The sequence below is a fragment of the Physella acuta genome, unplaced genomic scaffold (assembly GCF_028476545.2).
Source record: "Physella acuta isolate Inbredline_101_S28 unplaced genomic scaffold, ASM2847654v3 ptg000412l, whole genome shotgun sequence".
NCBI classification, from domain to species: domain Eukaryota; kingdom Metazoa; phylum Mollusca; class Gastropoda; family Physidae; genus Physella; species Physella acuta.
In genome coordinates, this window is record NW_026731931.1 from 485,680 (window position 1) to 503,998 (window position 18,319).

Below are 18,319 nucleotides of genomic sequence, written 5' to 3' on the forward strand. Positions count from 1 at the left end.
CTCCCCTGAAGTCGAACTATCAGATCTTCAAGCAGACACACAATACAATTACAGCATAAAAGCGGTCAATTATGTTGGTGATGAAAGTGAACAAACTCAAGGTAGTTTTAAAACAACACACCCCGATGGTAAGCTATACATTTGTTGAAGCAAATTTCATTTAAATTATAAGTTAATTCGAACATCGTGTATAACGTTTCGAATGGCTACCAATTGTTTGAAATGTTACAGCCGAAACTAACATTGGCCTGATTTTAGGGACCACGACGGGAGCATTGGCTGTTATTTTTTTTGTTATCATCATTATAACAACACGTATAGTCAACTCAAGATCAGCTACTAAAAGAAATGCAAGGTAAATGACGTTTAGACGTAGATTAAATTACGGATTCTGAAACAAATTGTTTGACAAGCATGATTTCCAAATCACAATCCAAAAAATATATATGTCTTCCAATTAAGTTTCTAGACTTTTTATATATGACCGACATAATTTCCAAATCACAATCCAAAAAAATATATATGTCTTCCAATTAAGTTTCTAGACTTTTTAAATATGACCAACATCATTTCCAAAACACAATCCAAAAAATATATATGTCTTCCAATTAAGTTTCTAGCCTTTTTATATATGACCAACCGGCGTGATCAAGTCGGTAAAGCTCATGTTTGCTTAACCGAGAAGTCTCGAGTTCGAACCCTCGGGCACATGATATACTATTACTGGGGACAACAACTGTTCGATGAGAGACAACCCAAAATCTAACAACTATTTCCTTGTAGTTTGCCTTGGTTGTAGAAAGGTTTTGAAATTAAAAACAAAAAGTAAAGCAGGCTGAAATCGGTGTAAAAGCTAAATAATGCACATAATTATATTGGTATAAGAAGAATTATTAAAAAATAGCGAACTTTATTCCAGTACATGTAGGACAGAAACTCCTCTTGCTCTAATTACCAACATGCAAGTAATGAATAATTATACACAGCCTCCTGTAGGAAACGAAGGTAAGTCAATATTGCTCACATGTATTTAAGTCTACTATGTTGCTTATTGTAGAGTTGCTCTTATTTTATTAATAAAAAACGTTCAGTATTATTTTCGATATTTACCATTGTAACGTTCAAATGTTATGTTAAATGTTACAGAACATACATTTGAAGATATACAGCCCCAGTTGATCAACAAACCACAAAAAGCGCTTTCTGAGAGTGCAAGGGTAACAAAAACAGAACAACCAACATCACACACAAAAGAAAGCCAAAGCCAACATGTCTATACTAATTTCGCCTTTCAACACCAAGCTTACAATTAATCACCAGGATAGCCAACGCAACTTTGATTTAATACATAATTTATTTGAAGCAGATACTAAATAATTACGGGGCAAGTGAATTAGAGTTCACCTATATATATATATATATATATATATATATATATATATATATATATATATATATATATATATATATATATATATACGTGGGTGTGTGGGTGTGTGTATTAACTAGTGAGTTGACATATGGTTAACTCTTGTCTCTGTATTTTCTATACTACTGAAGTTTGAGTATCCGCACAAACATATGAAGAATAGGAACAGGACATTTCCCCCTCTGTCAATTACCCCCCGGACATTCCCCCCCCCCCCCGACATTGCCCCCCCCCCCCGGAGTAATTACCCCCTGTCAATTACCCCCCCCCCCGGACAGAGTTAGGGTTAGGGTTAAGGCTAGGTTTAGGGCTAGCGTTAGGGTTAGAGCTAGGGTTAGGTTTAGCGTTAGGCTTAAACCAATGTCTAGCATTGGTTTTGGTTTTGTGTGAAGTTTTAGGCTAAGGTGGATGCTTAGGTTTCGGTCTTTTTCTTAAAGTTTGGATTAAAGTAGTATATTGGTATAGAATTCTAGTTAGAGTTATGATTCTAACTTGAGAAGGGGGAATTCCCCGGCGGGGGGGGGGGGTGTAATTGACAGTGGGGTAAATACGGGGGGGGTGGAATGTCCGGGGGGTAATTTCCTGGGGGGGGGGGGGGTAATGTCCTGTATCCATGAAGAATCTACGGTCTCAAAATCTATATAGGAAAGAAGAAAGAAATACATCTATATAACACATCTCTTTAGAAGGGACGAAAAAATACCTTGTGTAGTCGACAGAAGATAAAATAATTCAAAGAATACCTTGAACCACTCTACTTGGAACAATCATGAAGATTGCATTGAGAGGGTTAGATAACCATCAAGTTCGCCTCTAGCCAATTTAGTGTTCCTCATAGAGTTCTGACTAGTACGACGTTGGCAAACTATTCGACAGGATGATTTTAGTTAAATACACGATTTATTCCCAGTGTTCGACCCCCGGAAATTTTATTCCCCATCCCCCCCCTTTCCCGAAAATTTCACCTGCTATTGCAACTACAGTGCCTTTAAAATCTTGCTTGATTATGTTGTAATTTATTTGTTAAAAAGCACGCACATAATAAAGAGGAAATAACTTGTCTGGTGAGGACATACAACATTCAATCATTTAAATTGTAAACAACAAAAAAAATTGATAGGAAATTTTTAACGATGTTCGTTAACAGCAAATTGGTGGCCTCCTGTTCAGTCCATTAATCCGTGACTGTCAATGAGTTATGACTTTATCACTTAATGTTCTATGCTTATGAGATAAAACTAGTCGTAGCATTGAAGCTCCCGCCTGGCGTCTAGGTTACGTTTAATGCTAATGAATTTAATACATAAAAAGAACCTGTCATTTCAAATAACTAGGCCTAACATTAGAAACACGTTAAATCTTATTAACGTAGTGATTTGAACGATGCAAATAGCCGGACCAGTAGGTGTAAAAGAAATTAAAATTATGTTTGGTTTAAAGCGCAATAGTCTTCACCTATCACTAGCGGGTCCTTGTTTTGTTAACTATTAAACGGGTTATTCATAAAAGGAGGTATTCAAATAGAACATGTTTTATAGTCTGTTTTTTAAGAGTCATCCTTAAAACTGGTTGATTTGTGTTCCAGAAATTAAGATTATAATATTTATGGAGCGTCGTTTTATGTAAAGAGATTTTAGAAGAAAGCGATGACAGCCGATGTTTATATTGAAGTAGATGGTGCGTTTTAATGTTTATTTATGGGGAGTAACTCATGTATGTGTGGTTTTTATGTCGTAAATATAATAGCTTGTCAATTAAACATTCAAATTCAAACGATCACTTAATTTACATAAAACAAAAGTCTGACGGAAATATAATTGTAATACGTAAAACCATATTTGAAGACCTCTAAATCTAAAGGTCCCTCTTAATCTGCCCTTTGATCACCTAGTAATTTATAGAATTTTACTTAAAGATTAACCAGCGTGTATATCTAACATACAACACAACACTGTGTTTTAAAAGTAAATATGTTACATTTTGAACTAAAGGCACTATATCTCAGGAGGCGACCGTTGGACAATGTGCTGTCCATACGTTGTGTACTCACTGAGAATAGTGGACAGTGGGTTTACCCTATAGCCATACGACACTGAACACCTCTGCTCACACACACACACACAAACATATATATATATATATATATATATATATATATATATATATATATATATATATATATATAGGTCTATATATTTAACTTAAGGACACAAATTGCCCACAATGCCTACTTAGTTTAACAATCATTATACATCAGATTTATATCAATGGTATTCCATCTATTTATTTGTTTTTTCACAACACCGTTTCTTTTTACATGATAAATTGTACGCAAGCGCGTCAATCCCCAGGATTGTAATGAGAAAGGTTCGCTTTTTAGAGAAATGTTAACACACCAAGCTCCATATTATGCGAAATGTTAGCATTTAAATGTAAAAATATCCCCATAGGTTCTCTATTAACTTTGGAATGAAAAAAACACCATGTACCCTTTCAGTTGAACAATATGAGAACTAGGTTTCCTGATTTCATCAACATAAACGTTGTAAAACCAATAATTTTTATTACTGTGAAGTTAAAATAAATTGCATATCGACTGCCATCAAGCCACGCTACCTAAGCATTCTGTGCGAAGCTGTCGAAGTGAAAACACGAACATGTTGAACATTAAAGGTGGTGTGTTCCTGATGGTAATGCTTGCAACAGCCACTTCGTTCATGTTGAACAACAGAGGTAGTATGATAACATGTTGTATTAGTATACGTTGACTTATGTAAATATATTGTTCAGGAGCCCCTTAGGAGCAATGCTAGAATTATACTTCACTATTAGTTGAGTAAACTATCTAGGCCGGCTGCTTTGTACATATCATGTTCTTTATTTACTTTTTATTTCTCGCTTGGAAGGAGGACATAATGTTCCTAGATGTAGTATTTGATTAAAAGTTGGTGTATCGGGAATGTTTAATAATTTATATATACAAATGATATTGTGTATATATATATATATATATATATATATATATATATATATATTTATATATATAATTACCTTCGTGAATTACTGCGTGCATGTCTATTGCAGTACTTAAAACCCGATATGAAAGTAAGATAATTTCACGTAGCGATCATTTAAGAAGTAGAGTTCAATCGCTTGATTTTTGCACATGAAGTGATGGCTGGGTAAACACTGTGCCCAGTCGCCTTTACGTAACTCATTTACTCATCCAAGCTGGGTGGACTCAGTGACGTCCTATTGTTTTAAGTTCAAACCGAGATCCCATTCAAGACATTTACTAACTCTCTCGCTCTCTCTCCCTCCCTCTCTCTCTCTATCTCTCTCTCTCTCTCTCTCTCTCTCTCTCTCTCTCTCTATATATATATATATATATATATATATATATATATATATATATATATATATATATATATATATATATATCAAGTGTGTATGTGTAGGTACGTTTGTAAGGTTTTAGTTTTTTTAATACTTTGTTGTATGATAAGGAAACGTTTTCAAAAGCAATACGCTTTATTTCAATTTTAAGTCTCGTATTATACAAAACATCCATTTCTTTGACATCTAAACTGTATGTGTTTTTATTTAACATTTTATAGCGGAACAGCAAGAGAACCGGTATGTTTTTTTTTCACATCTTCAACCAGGTTTGGACTGGCTAAGAGGCCCGGGCAGTTTAAAAAAAGACCCCAACCCCAGATTTAAATTTGTATTTTCATTTTTTTCCCACCAGCGTCTGAAGATCATCTTATTCTAGATAAAAATTTACCTGGCAAGTCAAATTTAAAAACTTCAAGCAATAAAATTACTACACAGCTACGTTCATTCCCTCCCCCCTCCCAATCTCTAAAGCAGAGACCCACATATTTTTTTTTCTTGTGGCCCGGCGGTCCAGTCCACCCCTGTCTTTAACTACTTATTGTTGCCCTGTCTTCTTATAATATGTTGACTACACTACTAAAAAGTTTCCTATTGCTTTATACACAGTTTGATTTTATATCCTATTTGTTCTCCTTCTATTTTGTGTTGAAACCATCAGTAATTGCCTGGGAGTATTTGAAAAGTGTAGTGGTACCAGCTCAAAATGTTGCCCGATATACACATGCAAGTAATTGAATTTGTGTTTCTGTTGGTTTCTTTTGTCTATTTCATGTACAAATGTTAAACATTTTTGAGAAAGAAAAAAAAATTACCTAGTATTTTTTTCGTGTAGCCTATGTTCAACTTACTTCTTGTTCATTTGAACAATATATTTTTAGCAAACTCTGCAACGACTTTTTTTTTAGTGAAACGTGTTGTTTGTAGTTAATTGGAGCTCTAGATAGAGTAAAATTAAGTTTAAGCATTTACACAATCTTTCGGGCATTACAAAAATTGGTATTGTGTTTAAGGAACTATAATTGTACCCTAGTGCGAGATTATATTCCGTCTATAAATATGTGTTATTCTATTGTAACATAATAACTGAAAGTTAAATAAAAGCTTCAAAATCTAACCAACGAAATGTTGTTCTTCATCATATTGTAGATCAAATACTATATCAAATCGACAAACATATCATACATAGAAAATAGAGATTTACACGGCAGTAAAAAATATATAATTTTAAATTTCGAGAGTTATCTCCCTTAACTTTGTGGTAACTTTTACACACCAAATATAAAATACTAAAATTATATATATATATATATATATATATATATATATATATATATATATATATATATATATATATATATACATGTTTTTTGTGTTTTTTTTTTGCTAGATACATCATAAAGGATTTCTCCATGTGTAATTAATAAAAGTGGCCGACAAATTCGGTAAAAATTAATTTGAAATCTCATTTTATTCTGAAGTTTTGAATTATTCACAATCATTAGTGTAATTGTTTTCTATATCATTTTTTTTTTTTTTTTTGCAATGAAACAGAAACGGTTACAATACTTACTACTGTAATTGTTAAGAATTGCCGCAAACCTAAATGGTGGGGTAGGGCTTAAAACTGATAGTCCGCCCTGGGCGCAGGAATCGTGTACATATATATATATATATATATATATATATATATATATATATATATATATATATATATATATATGTATATATATATATATATATATATGTATATATATGTATATATATATATATATATATATATATATATATATATATATATATATATATATATATATATATATATATATATATATATATATATATATATATATATATATATATATATTTTATATATATATATATATATATATATATATATATTTATATATATATATATATATATATATATATATATATATATATATATATATGTGTGTGTGTGTGTGTGTGTTTGTGTATGTATATAAATATAAATAGTACATACACTGCTGACGTTGCTCAGAAGTAATCAATCGGGATGTTAACGAAGTTCATTTTAAAGAATAAAGTACTATGATAGCTATTATTTAATATTATAATATAAAAAATAACCTTGCTTTTCTAGGTTGCAAAATGTTTATTTTTGGCATCAAGCAAGAGCGCAAGCAACTTCAGTGTGTTGCAGTTTCATTTATTTCTGGCATGATTTAATAAAAGAAAAAAAAACGTTTTGACTTTATTAATATTATTAATATTTAATAAAATATTGCAAAAAATTAATGTGTTATATTTTGATTAGAACAGGGCTTAGATATTAGCGAAAAATGATCATGTAATCTTATCTTTAGCATGATTATGTCACTTTGTCTTACATGATTTCAATATATATATATATATATATCTACGTGGAACCATGCGGGACACCACCACCACGTACGCACTCCGACTTACCCCTCTCTCGCTCTCCAGGCATGCGCAACAGACCATATCGCTATTACCCCCACACCCACCAGTCTAAGTGAGATGTGTCTCGCGCCGAATTTTACAATCGTAGTGCCGGGTCGAGATGGTGACGGTTATTAAAGGCTGATTATTACGTTTTAAATGATTTGAAACTTAAGGGAGGTAAGAAGTTCGAGCTTGTTGTCTGTAAACTGTCGTCGCAGACGGCTGCTTTCACGAGCGAGGGGGCGGAGGCTGAGGATAATCGTCCTTCACAAGCTACTGATAGTATTTTACAGCAAAACTTTTAAGTCGCAGAAATGGTAGTGTAGAATCTAATTCCCATATTATGAATTAATTAAAAGTAGACAATAAAATAAATAAATAGCGGTGTATGCTACGTAACGGTTTGGCTTGTGTTACATTATTCCATGCCCACCACCGTCCAAACAGCAGGTGGTTTGTTTGAAAGGGGGGGGGGAGAATTCAAGGTCTAGTGAGTTCCAGTTATGTTGTCGTGCCTGGTGACACGCGTGTCATAAGCACTCCATTTATAGATTGGGTTGAAGTAGTAAACTTCTTTAATAACATTTCTAGATCTTGAGATGTTTACAAACAGCATTTCAAAATGAAAAATTTTCTTTCTCTGTCTGTCTTTCTGTCTTTCTGTCTCTGTCTGTATTTCTGTCTTTCTGTCTCTGTCTGTCTTTCTGTCTGTCTTTCTGTCTGTCGCTCTGTCTGTCTTTCTGTCTGTCTTTCTGTCTGTCTTTCAGTCAGTCAGTCAGTCAGTCAGTCAGTCAGTCAGTCAGTCAGTCAGTCAGTCAGTCAGTCAGTCAGTCAGTCAGTCAGTCAGTCAGTCAGTCAGTCAGTCAGTCAGTCAGTCAGTCAGTCAGTCAGTCAGTCAGTCAGTCAGTCAGTCAGTCAGTCAGTCAGTCAGTCAGTCAGTCAGTCAGTCAGTCAGTCAGTCAGTCAGTCAGTCAGTCAGTCAGTCAGTCAGTCAGTCAGTCAGTCAGTCAGTCAGTCAGTCTGTCTGTCTGTCTGTCTGTCTGTCTGTCTGTCTGTCTGTCTGTCTGTCTGTCTGTCTGTCTGTCTGTGTCTGTGTCTGTGTCTGTGTCTGTGTCTGTGTCTGTGTCTGTGTCTGTGTCTGTGTCTGTGTCTGTGTCTGTGTCTGTGTCTGTGTCTGTGTCTGTGTCTGTGTCTGTGTCTGTGTCTGTGTCTGTGTCTGTGTCTGTGTCTGTGTCTGTGTCTGTGTCTGTGTCTGTGTCTGTGTCTGTGTCTGTGTCTGTGTCTGTGTCTGTGTCTGTGTCTGTGTCTGTGTCTGTGTCTGTGTCTGTGTCTGTCTGTGTCTGTGTCTGTGTCTGTGTCTAAGTCTGTGTCTGTGTCTGTGTCTGTGTCTGTGTCTGTGTCTGTCTGTGTCTGTGTCTGTGTCTGTGTCTAAGTCTGTGTCTGTGTCTGTGTCTGTGTCTGCGTCTGCGTCTGCGTCTGTGTCTGTGTCTGTTAATAGTATCCCGACTTCAATAGCTAATATTCAGATATATTTAAATCTACGAGTTAAAAACTAATTTTAAAAATGTACTTTTCACCTTACAAATAATGTCCATTGATGTTCACACATCTAATTAATGTTTGCAATAGCTTGTATTAGGGGTAAAAGTTATACTGTTATACCAGTATTGAAATTTACACAATCAATTTTCAACAAAGCGGTTTGTTAAATATTTCCAAAGCAAATCGACAGTTTAATATTAACGTCAAAACGTCTATTTTCTGACACTAAATATCTACATATGTTTGTCGATTCAGTAAAACTGTATCTAAAATAGTTAGAAATGTAGGTCTAAATGTGGATAAATTCTACTAAAGTGCGGATATTGTCCATAACAGAACAAGCTTAGGACGGGTAATACGTGTAAATGAAGACTATCTTAAAAAAATTCTGATTAAAACAGACATCGTTTCTAAGATACGATTTAACAGTGTGGGATGTAAAAGAGGGCTAAGAAGTGACCGCCAATGAAGTTCTCTTTATATGAGCTTTATTACGAAAGAACGTTTTCCTCCGACGACCCCCCTTGAAATTTTGTGAGGTGGTAGGAGAACGCCTTTGTGGTGTCACAAAAAACTCGCCATGTCCCCGAAAACTCGGGGGTCAAAACTGACCAGTCGTATTTCCCAATATAATCTTTGTATTTTATGGGAAAAATAAGGGAATTTTCAACACAATTTTTAGGTTTCTTAACCTCTGTACATCATGCTAATGTTTTGCATACATATCTATAGATGACTAGGCCGTATAGAAAAACTGTTGGTCAGACTCAAATCCCTCGACCAGGGCTAAAAGATGACCGCGAGTGAAATTCTCCTTATATGAGATATATATAAATAAATTGACGAACGATCCCATTAATATTATTTGAAGTCGTAGACCGACCCTGGAGGATAACAAAAAAATTTACTCCCGTTGGAAAAACCATTGTAGTCATTAAATATGTTCATATATCGTATTTTCATAAATAAGCATAGCAACTGTTTGTTAAAAAAAAGTAAACAAAGACATACGTCGTTTGGTCCATTTTCAAGGGATGTAACCTTTTTAAATAATTATTTTTCAAATAAGTGTATACTATTTTAAACAGAAACAGAAAATGACAAAGCATATCGTTTGTTTTAGTAAAAAAAGTTAAGTTGTTAATTAAGGTAAGTATCACAATTAAATTAAAAAAATAATTTTATAAGTCAATGTAATATAAATTATGAGATATACTGTTCATGGAACCTCTGTAGTTCTAATTCCATTTTGGTCATACATTGCAAACTTTTAGAAATCTTGTTTGAAAACGGTTGTTAAATAACATACAACATCTTCTCTAAAATTAGCATTACTGTTTAAATTTAAGCACTCCACACCTCATCCATCACTTAATAATTAAGTATTCAAATTCTCAAATGATTTTGAAAACCTAAGCGAAGCTAGGAAGTATGCCTAGTTAGTCAATAAGAGAAAGGAAGATAACTAGCTAGGCTCTATCTGATGACTCGTGGTTCACGCCGGATGTTTACAACTATAGTACTGGGTTGATTTAGTGAAGGCCTTTAGGGGAAGATAATATAGTTTTTAAGCGATATGAAACGTATGTGAAGGTTGCAAGATTATGACCTATTCTTCATTTTATCAGTTTGCTTTTGTATGTAAACTATGGTTAAGGACGGCTGCGCTCAAAGGGCATACCCGTCTTTCAGATGGAGTTTTATAGCAACAATTTCTAGTCATGTCAACTTTATACATTAGGAATCACTGAAAAAAGAAAAATATAAAATATATAAAAAGATTTATAGCAACAATGCACTGAAAAAAAAGAAAATGAATCTAATTTGCTTTCTTTAATAAAAGCTTTTGTCGCCAGTGATATCTTTTACTTATTTTAGCGACAAAATCTTTTAGTAAAGAAAATAAATTCTATTTATTTTCTTATTTTCGATCTTTATAAAAGCGTGTAGCTATAAAATTGTTTTTTTTTATATTTGTTTTATTAAAGAATGCGGTAGTACATTGACGACCGCGACAGGAACAATAACCAGCCCAGGGTACCTCTCGAGTTATACGACAGCCTACTGTACATGGATTATTCAAGGATCGCCAGGGACCATCATAGCATTCAAGTAAAGTTTGACTTAAAATAAGTGCAGTGCAGTCATTGTTATTAAAGGATGTTAAATTTTCATTTCATAATCAAAACATGTGGTCATTTATATCTACTTATATTTAATGTCGTCATGTTTATCTGGGCAAAACATTTTAATAAATTTCTCAACAACAGCATAAATAAAACAATATACAATCCTTTCAAATGCATGCAATTATTGATACAAATCATGTTTTAAAAAAAAAAAACACTAAAACTGCACACAAACGCTTTCTATTCCTTGCAATTAACGTGCAAAACTTACCCTATAGTAAAAGAAATACACGATACTTAGTTCTATTACTATTTTGATTTTTCTAAAAATATGTTAATATTGTAAAAATATAATAATAAATTGCTATTTTTATTGACACAGCACCACCATGTTAAAACTGGGTTCTATATGTGTACCACAGCTATGCAGCGAGAGGGTAGAACTACCTGATCCAATATTATATTTCAGAACCACTACCATTTGGTTATGTTTAGCTATGCTATAGTACATCTTGAGACACGACGACATTAACGCTTACAAATGATTTGACAGAATGACATTGGTTGCTAATTCCATTTATTACACTATAGAAATAGACATCGGACAGCTTGAACAAACGATACTAAGACTGGACAACATAACACGAACAAGACTAACTCAAGCTTCTTCCCCCGGCAACAACGAACTCACACTAAACCGTCACTTTCTTGCGTACCGCGTCACACTTTCACTCGTTCAATATTATCGCTTCGCACCAGTATTCATGCGCACCAATTTCCCTAGTCGAACATGCATCATAACTCATATGAGCACTATCATTTCCAAATCAAAATCCAAAAATACATATGTCTTGCAATTCAGTTTATATACTTTTTATATATGACCAACATCATTTCCAAACTTTAATCCAAAAAAATATATGTCTTCCAATTAAGATTCTAGACTTTTTAAATTGATATGACCAACATTATTTCCAAATCACAATCCAAAAATATATTTGGCTTCCAATTAAGTTTCTAGACTTTTTTATATATGACTTACATCATTTCCAAATCACAATCCAAAAATATATTTTTCTTCCAATTAAGTTTCTAGCCTTTTAAAATATGACCAACATCATTTCCAAATCACAATACAAAAATATGTCTTCCAATTAAGTTTCTAGACTTTTTATTTATGACCAACCGCCGTGACCCCCTATGGTCAAAGCTCCATTATGGTCAAAGCCCCTCTGTGGTCAAAGCAAGGCTGTGAACAAAGCACCTATGGTCAAACCCCCTATGGTCAAAGCTCCGCTGTGGTCAAACCCCCTATGTTCAAAACACCTGTGGTCAAAGCACCTAGGACCAGGATAGCAAACGCAAAGTTTTTTTAATACATTATTACTGTGATCTAGATACTAAATAATTACGGGGCAAGTGAATTAGAGTTCACTTATATATATATATATATATATATATATATATATATATATATATATATATATATATATATATATATATATACTAGCGTACCCGTCCCCACGCGTTACCGCGGGGATAGAAGAAGGGTTTCATCCATACGTTGCCAATCCTATATTCTTAGACGCGTAACCTTGTTTTCTAAAAGTGAGTTATATAGATGTAAACAATGCCTGCGCTTGGATCATAAACACCGGGACATGGGTTTACCTAAACTACCGCGTGAAAACCTTATTATTTGTATATACCACATGTAGAAAAATTCGCAAATTCCCGTAACGCCGCCCTTGCTAAACCCTCCCCTAGAGTGTTCTAATGAACTCAACAAAGTCTCATGCCTATCGGATGAACGTTGTAAAACCAAAATCGACTTTTATTTCTATATACCGAACATAAAGAAAAATTGTATATATACGGGCTCAAAATCCATTTAGGAAAAAAGAAAAAATACATCTTTATAACACAACGCATTAGAAGGGATGAAAACATACCTTGTGTAGTCGATAAAAGATAAAATAATTTAAAGAATACGTTGAACCACTCTACTTGGAACAATCATGAAGATTGCATTGAGAGTGTTAGATAACCATCAAGTTTCCCACTAGCCATTTTAGTGTTCCTCATAGAGTTCTGACTAGTACGACGACATCAACGTTGGCAAATTATTCGACAGGATGATTTTGGTTAAATACACGATTTATCCCCCCCACCCCCCTGAACAAAATGGAATTTATATAGAACATATATACTCTATAACAGTGTTCGACCCCCGAAAATTCTAGTCCCCATTCCCCCCCCCCCCCCCCAAAATTTCACCTGATATTGCAACTAGAGTGCCTCTAAAATCGTGCTTGATTATGTTGTTCATTTATTTGTTAAAAAGCATTACTGTGCAAAAATTTTGATTCAGATAACAAAATTTGAAAATATCTCTCCATAGCCTACTTTTATACATAGGCCTATGTTTCAAACGTGTTAGGGTTTTAGTGTTGCTTGTCTGGATCTTATAGAAGGCGCAAGGGTATAATAGATCAGTCACTTTGTACTATGTTGATATGTGTGGTCAATCTACTTAAAACTTGCGTATCCTGATGTAATTTACTCACTTGTGTTTCATTAGCAAGGTCAATCAGAAAGGCATTTAATATTTTAGGTAGAGCACGCACATAATAAAGAGGAAATAACTTGTCTGATATGGTCATAACATTCAATCATTTAAATTGTAAACAACAAACAAAAATTGATAGGAAATTTGTAACGATTGTCGTTAACAGCAAATTGGTGGCCTCCTGTTCAGTCCATTAATCCGTCACTGTCAATGAGTTATGACTTTATCACTTAATTTTCTATCCTTAGGAGATAAAACTAGCTCCCGCCTGGAGTCTAGATTACGTTTAATGCTAATTGATGAAATATATAAAAAGAATATGTCATTTCAAATAACTAGGCCTAACATAAAAAACACCTTAAATCTTATACACGTAGTGATTTGAACGATGCAAATAGCCGGATCAGTAGTTCTAAAAGAAATTAAAATTATGTTTGGTTTAAAGAGCTATAGTCTTCACCTATCACTAGCGGGTCCTTGTTTTGTTAACTATTAGACGGGTTATTAATAAAAGGAGGTATTCAAATAGAACATGTTTTATAGTCTGTTTTTTAAGAGTCATCCTTAAAACTGGTTGATTTGTGTTCCAGAAATTAAGATTATAATATTTATGGAGCGTCGTTTTATGTAAAGAGATTTTAGAAGAAAGCGATGACAGCCGAAGTTTATATTGAAGTAGATGGTGCGTTTTAATGTTTATTTATGGAGAGTAACTCATGTATGTGTGATTTTTATGTCGTAAATATAATAGCTTGTCAATTAAACATTCAAATTCAAACGATCACTTAATTTACATAAAACAAAAGTCTGACGGAAAATTAATTGTAATACGTAAAACCATATTTGAAGACCTCTTAATCTAAAGGTCCCTCTTAATCTGCCCTTTGATCACCTAGTAATTTATAGAATTTTACTTAAAGATTAACCAGCGTGTATATCTAACATACAACACAACACTGTGATTTGTTTTAAAAGTAAATATATTACATTTTGAACTAAAGGCACTATATCTCAGGAGGTGACCGTTGGACAATTTGCTGTCCATATGTTGTGTACTCACTGAGAATAGTGGACAGTGGGTTTACCCTAACGCAGTACGACACTGAACAGATCTGCTCACACACACACACAAATATATATATATATATATATATATATATATATATATATATATATATATATATATATATAGGTCTATATATTAAACTTAAGGACACAAATTGCCCATAATGCCTACTTAGTTTAACAATCATTATACATCAGATTTATATCAATGGTATTCCATCTATTTATTTCTTTTTTCACAACACCGTTTCTTTTTACATGATAAATTGTACACAAGCGCGTCAATCCCCAGGATTGTAATGAGAGAGGTTCGCTATTTAAAGAAATGTTAACACACCAAGCTCCATATTATGCGAAATGTTAGAATTTAAATCTAAAAATATTCCCATAGGTTCTCTATTAACTTTGGAATGAAAAAAACAGCATGTACCCTTTCAGTTGAACAATATGAGAACTATATTTCCTGATTTCATCAACATAAACTTTGTAAAACCAATAATTTTTATTACTGTGAAGTTAAAATAAATTGCATATCACCTTCAAGCCACGCTACCTAAGCATTCTGTGCGAAGCTGTCGAAGTGAAAACACGAACATGTTGAACATTAAAGGTGCTGTTTTGCTGATGGTAATGCTTGCAACAGCCACTTCGTTCATGTTGAACAACAGAGGTAGTATGATAACATGTTGTATTAGTATACGTTGACTTATGTAAATATATTGTTCTGGAGCCCCTTAGGAACAAAGTGCTAGAATTATACTTTACTACTAGTTGAGTAAATAATCTCGGCCGGCTGCCTTGTACATATCATGTTCTTTATTTACTTTTTATTTCTAGCTTGGAAGGTGGGCCTATTGATTAAAAAATGGTCTATCGGAAATGTTTAATAATTTATATATACAAATGATATTATATATATATATATATATATATATATATATATATATATATATATAATTACCTTCGTGAATTACTGCGTGCATGTCTATTGCAGTACTTAAAACCCGATATGAGAGTAAGATAATTTCAACTAGCGATCATTAGGGAAGTAGAATTCATTCGCTTGATCTTTGCACATGAAGTGATGGCTGGGTAAACACTGTGCCCAGTCGCCTTTACGTAAGTCAAGTACTCATCCAAGCTGGGTGGACTCAGTGACGTCCTATTGATTTAAGATCGAACCGAGATCCCACTCAAGACATTTACGCTTTCTCTCTCTCTCTCTCTCTCTCTCTCTCTCTCTCTCTCTCTCTCTATATATATATATATATATATATATATATATATATATATATATATATATATATATATGAAGTGTGTATGTGTAGGTACGTTTGTAAGGTTTTAATGATTTTAATACTCTGTTGTATGATACGGAAACATTTTCAAAAGCAATACGCTTAAAAACGAACACCTTTAAAATTTATTTTTTTAATTTCAATTTTAAGTCTCGTATTATACAAAACATCCATTTCTTTGACAACTAAACTGTATGTGTTTTTATTTCACATTTTATAGCGGAACAGGAAGATAAACGGTATGTTTTTTTTTCACATCTTCAACCAGGTTTGGACTGGCTAAGAGACCCTGGTAGTTAATAAAAAGACCCCAACAACAGATTTAAATTTGTATTTTTCATTTTTTGCCCACCAGCGCCTGATGGTCATCTTATTCTAGATAAAAATTTACCCGGCAATACAAATTTAAAAACTTTAAGCAATAAAACTACTGGCACAGCTTTGTTCATTCACCTTTCCCCCCCCCCCCCCCCCAATCTCTAAAGCAGGGATCCACATATTTTTTTTCCTGTGGCCCGGCGGTCCAGTCCTCCCCTGTCTTTAACTACTTATTGTTGCCCCGTCTTCTTATAATATGTTGACTACACTACCAAAAAGTTTCTTATTGCTTTATACACAGTTTGATTATATATTGCCTGGGAGAATTGCAAATTTGTAGTGATACCAGCTTAAAATGTTGCGAGGGATATACATGCAAGTAATTGAATTTGTGTTTCTGTTAGCTTCTTTTGTCTATTTCATGTACAAATGTTAAACATTTTTGAGAACAAAAATACCTAGTCTTTTTTTTTTCGTGTAGCCTATGTTAAACTTACTTCTTGTTCATTTTAACAGTATATTTTTAGCAAACTCTGCAACGACTTTTTTTAGTGAAACGTGTTGTTTGTAGTATATTGGAGCTGTAGATAGAGTAAAATTAAGTTAAAGTATTTATACATCTTTTGGGCATTACAAAAATTGGTATTGTGTTTAAGGAACTATAATTGTACTCTGGTGCGATATTATACTCCGTCTAGAAATATGTGTTAATCTATTGTAACATAATAACTGAAAGTTAAATAAAAGTTTCAAAATCTAACCAACGAAATGTTGTTCTTGATCATATTGTAGCTCAAATACTATATCAAAGCGACAAACATATCATACAAAGAAAATAGAGATTTAGACGGCAGAAATATATAAAAATATATAATTTTAAATGTCGATAGTTATCTCCCTTAACTTTGTGGTAACTTTCAAACATCAAATGTAAAATACTAAAATTATATATATATATATATATATATATATATATATATATATATATATATATATATATATATATATATATATATATATATATATATATATATGTGTGTGTGTGTGTGTGTGTGTGTTTTCGTGTTTTTTTTTTTTACTAGAACCATCATTGAGGGTTTGGCCTGGTGTAACGATTAAAAGTGGCAGACACATTCGGTAAAAATTAGTTTTAAAATCTCATTTTATTCTAAAGTTTTGAATTATTCACAGTCAAAGTTACGAAATGAAACAACTACACACTGGTGTAATTGTTTTCTATATAAATTTTCTTGCAATGAAACAGAAACGGTTACAGTACCTTCTACTGTAATTGGTAAGAATGGCCGCAAACCTAAAGGGGGGGGGGGGGCTTAAAACTGATAGTCCGCCCTGGGCGCAGGAATAGGTTGCTACGCCTCTTCCCTAATTACCCCCAAATCTACACCAATGGCAGGTTCATACAAGCTGTGAAGATCTGCACAGGGTAGGGAGTCAGGCAAAAGCTAGCACCCTGGTCGTCCAGGTTTGGGGATCGAGCGCAATGACAGCTACCGCATACCGTAAAAAATAACTCGCTACAGAAATTCAGAGAGAAATACAGACAGCTCGCACTTTATAAAGAATAAATCTCCCGATAAAGAAGTTATAAAGCCGGATGCTGAAAGGTAATATGTATTGGACCACCATTATTTCCACAATGTCCACCATCAATATTGGATCTAGGAATGTCCGTACAGCGTATGAAACTGGATAAACAGCCCAAATAGCCACAAAAATGAGACGCTATATAATAGCTATCAATTCTATCAGCGCGTCGGGTGGACTGGCTAAGGACAAAAATGTTTGGAAATAGGAGAGCTACAGGTTTTCTTGGGCCACGAGTATGAAAATGTTTCAAATACTCAAGACATCGCAATATGTCAAACTAAGCACAAGCGGCTGTTATTGGATGGGAGGTACACTGACCATTGACGATAAAAGCCGGTTTTAAGACTAAATTTAGAATAATGAACATGGACATAATACAGAGCCTATGCCCTAACAAATGGCAGCAAAGATGTCCATGAAAGCTTATGAGCATTATCCAGAACCGCTCAAGAAGAAACATCCTTATACTCATGGGTGACAATTCTAAGATTGGAAGCGACAACGGTGGATATGAATA

General features: G+C 33.6%; 2 long non-coding RNA genes across 2 annotated transcripts; both read left to right on the plus strand.

Annotated features, from left to right (window-relative positions):
• The first annotated feature begins 4,019 nt into the window (after positions 1-4,019).
• On the plus strand, positions 4,020-17,333 carry LOC131942586 (uncharacterized). Its single transcript, XR_009386782.1, has 4 exons — positions 4,020-4,162; positions 5,047-5,065; positions 16,496-16,573; positions 17,277-17,333. It is a non-coding gene; the product is annotated as an uncharacterized LOC131942586 (long non-coding RNA).
• On the plus strand, positions 5,418-7,060 carry LOC131942587 (uncharacterized). The gene is made up of 3 exons (XR_009386783.1): positions 5,418-5,555; positions 6,216-6,270; positions 6,951-7,060. It is a non-coding gene; the product is annotated as an uncharacterized LOC131942587 (long non-coding RNA).
• Positions 17,334-18,319: the final 986 nt, after the last annotated feature.